Source organism: Vulpes vulpes, chromosome X (genome assembly GCF_048418805.1).
Source record: "Vulpes vulpes isolate BD-2025 chromosome X, VulVul3, whole genome shotgun sequence".
In the NCBI taxonomy this organism is placed as follows: domain Eukaryota; kingdom Metazoa; phylum Chordata; class Mammalia; order Carnivora; family Canidae; genus Vulpes; species Vulpes vulpes.
The window spans coordinates 69,345,832-69,354,924 of record NC_132796.1 but is presented as its reverse complement, the minus strand read 5'-3'; the positions used below and the strand labels follow the sequence as shown (position 1 = coordinate 69,354,924).

Genomic DNA, 9,093 nt, shown 5'->3' with positions numbered 1-9,093 from the left:
TTAACTTACCACCAGAAAGGTATTATATGCCAGTTTTCCTACATGTTCTCCCATTATCAGGCTTTTCAAAAATACTTAATTTTTTTCTATTTTAAAAGTAGTAGACTAACACTTTGCTTTTATTATAATAATTACCAGCTTTTATTAGTAGTTAAGTAAACAAATTTCCTTTATATATTTCTTTTTTTTAATTTTTATTTATTTATGATAGTCACAGAGAGAGAGAGAGAGAGAGGCAGAGACACAGGCAGAGGGAGAAGCAGGCTCCATGCACCGAGAGCCTGACGTGGGATTCGATCCCGGGGCTCCAGGATCGCGCCCTGGGCCAAAGGCAGGCGCCAAACCGCTGCGCCACCCAGGGATCCCACTTTTATATATTTCTTTTCAGGCAAAACAACTTTTCATATCCTTTGTCTGTGCCTAGTATATATTTTAGAATCTTGGTGTTGTTCCTATTTGAATACACTCAGTATAAAGTAGATAAAAAAAACTTCCTCTCAGATATCATAACTATAATAGATTCTTTCAAAATGAAATATGATTTCCCAGTAGTTCTGAGTGTCCATTTTGCTGTTTCAGAGCACGTTCAAATGTATAGCTTTGGGAATATTCACATATTAACATGACATTCACACATGGCAGCTGAGGAATATTTTATGATATTAAATAATTCATATAACTTAAATTTGTAATTATGGAGGTAAACATATAATACATATTAAATATGATGTTGAGGGGCAAACCAAGTGGTTCTGCGGTTTAGTGCCACCTTCAGCCCAGGGCCTTATCCTGGAGACCTGGGATTGAGTCCCACATCAGTTTCCCTGCATGGAGCCTGCTTCTCCCTCTGTTTGTGTCTCTGCCTCTCTCTCTCTCTCTCTGTGTCTCTCATTAATAAATAAATAAAAATTTTAAAATAAATAAATAAATATGATGTTGACTTACATTGAATAATAGAATTGTGTGTTTTTTTTACTTTCAAACATTTGTAATACAGTTTTACTTTCAAAGATATGTAATACAATTTGTTTAAATTTGCAAAAATGACACAATTTGATTTTTATTCAAATTCATTTTAAAACTTTACTATTCAGGGCAGCCCCGGTGGCCTAGTGGTTTAGCACCACCTGCAGCCCGGGGTGTGATCCTAGAGACTAGGGATCAAGTCCCACATCGGGCTCCCTGCATGGAGCCTGCTTCTCCCTCTGCCTGTGTCTCTGCCTCTCTCTCTCTCTGTGTCTCTCATGAATAAATAAATTTAAAAAATCTTAAAAAAAACTTTACTATTCATTAAATATAATTTGTGTTATTTGAAAATATTCAAAATATAAATATTTTATTTTAAAATATTTATTAAAATTTATTATTTGTTAAAATATTTGTTATATTTTGAATATTTTAGATAATAAATTTATTGCAATAATTTATGAAAACTAAATTTATTTTTTATTTTATACATTGCTTTATGTAATTTGATGAAATAGATTAAAATTTTGTACACTTTGAATAAAATAGCATTTTACTTTTGACTCTAGATTCTGAATGTCAACAGCCAAAAATTTATGTGAAAACTTAATTACAACAGTGTAATTTTATTAAAATAAAATGTTATAGAATTTAATTTCCATATTATGTATATATTGCCAATTCAAACATTGACCCAACATCTGAATAATGATAAATATGATCAGACATTATATTCCCCACTTTGTCATATAAAAATTCAGCTTACACATTTTAAAAGTTTGTCATTATGATAATATATTTGTTAAATTGACTTATAAATTGTAAATATTTACACATATGGTATGTGGGCTTTTATTTATACTCTTGTCCTAGGCCCCACAAATGTTAGAGGTGGATCTACATACTGTAGTTGTTTAATAAAGTTATTAAATACAAAAAAAGAGTTACACTTTAAGCAAAAACATGTACTTAATACAGATGTAAAATGTTCACCCTCTTGAGTTCCAAGTTTTTGTATCAAAGCCATGACTCTATTATGGAGTGATTTTTTTCTAGTGTGGCAGATAATGAAAAGAAAAAGTCTATGCAGGTGCATTTGGAGATTTTTAAGACTTGATAAAATAAATGAACTAAAAACCAAGACACTAATCCAGAATGTTTTTCAAGGAATTTTTTCCTTCATATTTGTATAGTGCTAGCACTCTTAAGCAGACTATAAGATACTTTATAATTGTCAACCCTTGAGCTGTTCTTATTTAAGGCAGTGTTGGATACATAGAAGAATTAATTTTCTTTATTTCTTAAGATGCAGTAATCACCTCTGGGAAAAGGGAATATATAGTATTTAAAGTAGTGGGTTGAGAATCACACACATAAAAGAAAGCAAACCGTACTGATGAGGGAAATAGTATATCATTAGGAATGCAACTGATTGAACTAAATTCTGATGCATGCTCCAACGTTAAAATGTTCAATCAGTTTTTTAAAAAACAGCCAGAATTGTTTTATTAAGATGTACCAGAATCTCCTATTCTTCACTTGCCATAACATTTATTAGCATTCACACTTGGTCAATTTGAAAACAGTAGCCTTGGTCATTTGAAAACAGAAAACAAATGACACAGGACTTGTTCATTTTTTGCTTTGGAAATTTTAGGTGCTAAGATGCATCAATTAGTCCAACAATTTGTCTTTACTATTCTTCCTTCAGAGAATTACCAATACTAAATGGGGAAATAACTAATGTAGTAGATGGTGCTCTCTCTCTCTCTCTCTTTCTCTCTCTCTCTTTTTTAATCTGGTCTAGTCAATAATGTGATCATAAATAACAGGAATAATAAGAATGGATGTGTTAGTGTCTGTCGGTTTTAGTTAATATTATCAGGAAATAATGAAGCATATTTGAAAGAGGGTGTGTTAAGCCTATTTGTAGGTATCTATTGACTGAGAAGGACCCAGAGAATTCTAGGAGCAAACTAATTAAATATCAATGAGCTGTTCTAAAATACTTTTCTGTGGCTTAGTCACTGAAGCCTCAAAACAATTTATCTAGTGGGTACTTTTGTTAAGCCCATTTTACAGAAGAAGAAACAGGCAAGATGGGTTAAGTATTTTACACATGTACACATAGCTAGCAAATGACAGTGCTAAAGTTTCAACCCTTTTGGCTGCTATGAAGATAGGAGTAAGATCTCTAGGGAGGTGAGAACAGATGTGGTCTATCTCTGTATGCTTGCTTACCAAAAAACAAAACACACAAAAGGTATATTTCTTCTAAAAGTGCATGAATCAAAGCATATATGTATAAATCCATTATTAAATAGACTTGCAGGGGTGCCTAGGTGGCTCAGTCGGTTAAGGATCTGCCTTCAGCTTGGGTCATGATCCTAGGGTCCTGAGATGAAGCTCTGCTTTGGACTCCCTGCTTTGCAGGGAGTCTGCTTCTCCCTGTCCTGCCCTTCCCCCCACTTGTGCTTGCTCTCTCTCTCTCTCTCAATCTCTCTCAAAATAAATAAATAAATAAAATCTTAAAAAAAATAGACCTGATGACAGTTCATTACACCAACCTACCTTGTCTCAGCTAAGTCAGGTAGGAGCAACAGATAGTAATCTGAGAATTAGGAACAAGCATAGTTCCAGTAGAGTTAAATGAAAATAATTGAGGTACAATACGCTAGGCATTTTAGAGGCCTTATGGTTTTTATCCTTGCGACAACTCAAAGAGTTTATTTATTTGGATTTTTGGTTGTTAGTAATTGAAACAAACTAGATTAACAAAGAAATGGGATGTTCACTGTTTGGGGAAAAGAATGTTTCATGTCACCCAAAGGTGTGCATAGGAAAACCTCAGAAAAAAGTTGGAATGAGAAAATTGGAAGTTGTCAGGAAACAAGGCAATACTTTCCTTCCATTTATTGCCTCTGATTCTCTTCCTGAGGGTTTGCTTTATCTTTCTAACTCTTTAGAATTATGCTCTTACTCAGTCTTCATGGCAGAAGATGGCAGTCTACAGATCCAAGTTCATAAACCTCACTTCCAGTTGCAAGGATGGGGGTGGATAAGAAGAGAGACTGATTGATTCAATCTGGGCTGGATCTGACCCAATCATATATGACTGTAGAGGGTCATCTAGTACAAACATGGCTACTGGCAATCTACTTTTAGGGATGAGAGTTTCCTTTAAGGGGACCACTATAAGTTTAGGTATGGTAGGTGTTATCTTTTATAGGTGAAAGAAAAATGAATCTCAATAGTGTAAGTAACCCCTCTAAAGTCACAATCAAAACAGAAATGAACTTTAAACTCAGGTCTGGGTTGCCTTGGTGGCTCAGCAGATGAGCATCTGCCTTCTGTTTATGGTGTGATCCTGGAGTCCCAGGATGGAGTCCTACATCGGGCTCCCTGCATGGAGCCTGCTTCTCCCTTCGCTTATGTCTCTGCCTTTCTCTGTGTGTCTCTCATGAATAAATAAATAAAATTTTTAAAAATAAACCCAGGTCCTCATGCTAAGAAAGCAGTCCTTTTCACCATTCAATAAGATCTTCCTAAAGTAAGAAGCATTGTTTCACAAACTGAGAAACATATAGATTTATAGTTAGGTAAAACTAAGGGCTTATCTGGAACAAGAATCAATATAGAATGCATTGAGATGACATGTTTCAGGATCAAAACAGATCACAACAGAATCAGTAGATGAGACTTATTGATGAGAACTCAGAAATAGAGATAGAGCTTGATCATATGCCAGTGCCCAAGGCAGAACTAAATATAGCTACCAATAGGCTTTGTGGCTTTTACACCTAGCTCTTGAGGTAGCAGCTGTGGGACTTCAATAGTTCTGGTTTACTACGACATTCATTCAATAAACACTAATTGAGCGTCTACTCTACCAGACGGTGTTCTAAGTACTGGGAATACAGCAAGGGACAAGATGAATAAAATTCCTGGACTCAAGGAACTTACATCCTGGTTCAGGGAGATGTATAAAAACAAACAAATAGTGTGTCAGGGGCTGAAGAGTGTTAGGGGGGAAAATCTTAAGCAGGGTTAAGGGTTAAGGTGTGAATAAGGTCTACAGTTTTAGTTAGGATAAAGGGAGTGGTTGGGAAAGGCCTCTCTGAAGAGATGAAGTCTAAGAAGAAAGTAAACAATTTGAAACAGGAAGTCATGCAGATATCTGGGGGCAGATATGCCCTGGTCTTCCATTTGAAAACCGCTTCATTCGTGTTCAGAAGTTTTGAAATTGAGGAATTTCAGTTCTGATGACACTTAAATCTTTCAGATCTTCTTTTATTAAGATATTCTTGTGATAAACTGCAGAAATGGCCCAATTCTCCACTTTTCTTTGTATCTAGGACCTTGGCAATATGATTTTATAACACTTCCCATCAATAATTAAGAGGCACTTTTTCAAATTCTTAAAACTGGGCTAATCTTATTACTTGGTCAATAGAATGTAGCAGATGATTGGCCTGTTCTGAATCTAGGCCTCAAGAGACTTCACACACTTCTACTGGTTTTGTTTTGTTTTGTTAGGATTTGTCTCTTCCATAAGAACAAACTTAGGCTGTCCTGCTGGAGGACATGAAACCATGTGGAGTAGAGACTTTTCAGCCCAATAGTCCCAGATAAGGTCTCAGTTATGAGAGATAGTCAAGATCAGTAAAGTTGTCCAGTGGACCTGCAGATCCATGAATGAGCCATGTCAAGCTGACCAATGCAAGAACTTTCCAACCAATACACTGATTTACTAAACAATATTATATGGTTATTAGTTTAGTCTATTGAGCTTTGGGAATAGTTTGTTATACAGCATTATTATGGCAACAGGTAACTTGTGCTCTTTGCTTTCCCAAAAGATAGCAACCCTCAGGAGTTAGGGGATCATGATTGTTCAATTTGGGAATGTATACTTAAAACTCAGCCTTGAATACTATCTTGTTTTGATGGTGTGTGTGTGTGTGTGTGTGTGTGTGTGTGTGTGAGCGTGTGTGTGTTCAAAGTGTAAGTGTCGGGATCCCTGGGTGGCGCAGCGGTTTGGCGCCTGCCTTTGGCCCAGGGCGCGATCCTGGAGACCCGGGATCGAATCCCACGTCGGGCTCCTGGTGCATGGAGCCTGCTTCTCCCTCTGCCTATGTCTCTGCCTCTCTCTCTCTCTCTGTGTGTGACTATCATAAATGAATAAAAAAAAAAAAAAGTGTAAGTGTCATCCAGTGAAGGGTGAGTAAGTGTTATAGGCAATATTGAGAAGATCAAGGCAAGTTTACCAGTTTACCATTTACCAGATATGAACATTTAAAATATCTCTTCTCACTACATGTGCATACATGATGATATGCTAAAACCAGTACATGTAGATCCATAACCACAAGTTGGTGGAATTTCACGGGGATTTTGGGAGTATTCTTGTGTTCTTTCATTTAGACTGTACCCTTGTTAATAGTGCCCCCACAATCCAAATTAAAGCCCATATATTCTCATTTTAAGCAAAATTTCTAGAAACTAAATCTCTAAAAAAAAATCTTTTACACTCTATAAAACACATTTGGAAGATAACAAGAGCTAAATTACAGCCTTCACTTTCACCCCATTAATCTTCTCTATGCCTGTTATAATCTCACTTGAACAAAACAATTCCAATTATATTTTATAAAAATGCTAAAAATTTCCTAAGCTTGCAAAATCCTTGTTTTTCATCTTTGTAATGTGTTTTCAGTAGACTACCTAAGTTTCTGTTTACTTAAATAATATAACATAATGCTTTGTGTATAAAGAAATGGTTCTGAACCACCAATTGAATGTATACTTTGAACTGTATTTTTCAGTTATAGGAATGGATTTATAATGATCATACTCCTCTTTTCACCAAGTGCCCAATCTTGCTGGTGAAAATGACTTACTATAGTCATGGAAACAGAAGAGATGTTAATCTTGTCCATATTTGTACTGTGTTCTCAGCAATCAAGTTCAGTTAAGTCCTGGCTTTAATTTCAATAGAACCTTTGGATATGGCTTCAAAATTATTTTTCTAATTGTTATCACATTCTAAGTTATAATTGATATGTTGGGCCTCTTGTTTTAACCTGCCCAAATAACAATTACTAAAAGGATATTTCATCAAGCACAGATGAACACTTTCTTCAAAAATAGCTGGTACTACCTTCAACTATTTTTCTCTTGGTGAATGAGTATATTTGTATAAAAAATAAACATAATAGCTTGCAATTATTTTAAGGATAACATTTTATAAAGTGAAAAAATTACACTGTAATTAATATTACTTACATTAACAAATTTGTCTTTGATATTGGTCTTAGATAATTTTTCACCAAATCACAGATTAACATAACAATCTTGACATACATATTTCACTTATTTAAATGTATTTATTTACTTGTATATTGCTTTATTCCAAAACCAGAAGGTAAAGATAATTGAAAGACAAATATGACAATATTTGAAAAATATGTCTTTCATAAATGTTTGTTCTTTAAGATGTTCTCCTAAGATCTGAGAATTTTCAAAAGTGGCATTAAGAAAATACTATACAAACTGCTACAAATTATAACATCTATTGGGAATTGTATAAATGTTTAAGAATCTAGTTAAATACACTATGTAGGGCAGCCCTGGTGGCGCTGCAGTTTAGTGCTGCCTGCAGCCCGGGGTGTGATCCTGGAGACCCAGGATCGAGTCCCACATCAGGCTTCCTGTATGGAGCCTGCTTTCCCCTCTGCCTATGTCTCTGCCTCTCTCTCTCTCTCTCTCTCTCTCTCTCATGAATAAATATATTAAAGAGAAAAAAAATACACTATGTAAATTTTTAAAGTATTTCAACTGGCAATTTAAAAATGCATAGCCATGGTTTAATTTATTCTTCTTAATTGTAATTAGTATGCTAAAAATTTGTTAGTTTACTATTTAAGTGGCAATTTCCTATAAATTTATTTGCAGGATATAAACTATTCAGCTCTATAATAAACATTATGTGTTGTATCAGAAAATCATTATCTTAAAAAAAGAAAATCATTATCTATATATTATGAACTTTAAAGCTTTTCTGTTTGAATTTTCCATTAGAGTATGCTCTGCAGATCTTAAGTGCTCTATTTTGTGCACATTTGGTGTTTTGTCCATACATTGAATGAAATGGTGCCTGCTCTTCCTGTGGCCATCTTGGTTCCATGTTCCCCACACAAAATCCCTAGTGAGGCCACAGAAACTGTCCTGCTACAGAACAGGAGTTGCCATAGCACCAGGATGAGACAAGATCTGGAACAGAATCCAACAGTGATGAATCAGTATCAGAGCTTGAGGAACAGGATTACACAGGTAATCACACAACAAGCTTAGCAGGCAGCAGCAATTAAAATTGAGGAAGAGCCAATCAGTAAAGCAAAACAGAGCTAGAGTGAAAAGAAGGTATGGAAGGCTATGTCTAAACTGGATCTTCAACAGGTTACAAGAGTTAGGAGAGTCACTATCTGGAAATGTATGAATATCCTCTTTGTCATCACAAAACCAGATGTCTACAATAGCCCAGCTTCAGATACTTGCATAGTTATTGGGGAAGCCAAGATTGAGGATTTACTTCAGGAAGCACAACTAGCTGCTGTTGAGAAATTCAAAGTTCAGGGTGAAGTGTTCTCAAACATTCAAGAAAACACACAAGATCCAACTGTACAAGAGGAGAGTGAAGAGGGAGAGTTTGATGAAACAGGTGTAGATGTTAAGGACATAAAATTGGTCAATGTCACAAGCAAATGTGTCAAGAACAAAGGCAGTCCAACCCCTGAAGAACAACAGTAATGATATTGTAAATGCTATTATGGAATTAGTAATGTAACCATTTGAAAATGAGCATTTTTTGGCATTTCAAAAGAATAACTGTAACTTGGTTTGAAATTTGTACTTTCTATCATTAATTAATTTCTTGTTGGATGAACACAAAACAAAACAGGAAAAAAAGAAATTTGTCTTAAATTTGAAAATAGCTCCTAAATCATGGTGTTCACATCTACCAGTGATTTCTGCTACACAAATGGTCTATTAGATTTTGTATTTCCTCAATAACAATTTTTCTTATCATATCCATAGAAACAATTTCAACTGCAGTTTAAGTTTCCA

The 9,093-nt window shown here is 35.0% G+C and overlaps 1 pseudogene; it reads left to right on the top strand.

Moving 5' to 3' along the window:
* Window positions 1-8,115: 8,115 nt before the first annotated feature.
* LOC112925694 (nascent polypeptide-associated complex subunit alpha pseudogene) lies at window positions 8,116-8,812 on the top strand (annotated as a pseudogene).
* Window positions 8,813-9,093: the final 281 nt, after the last annotated feature.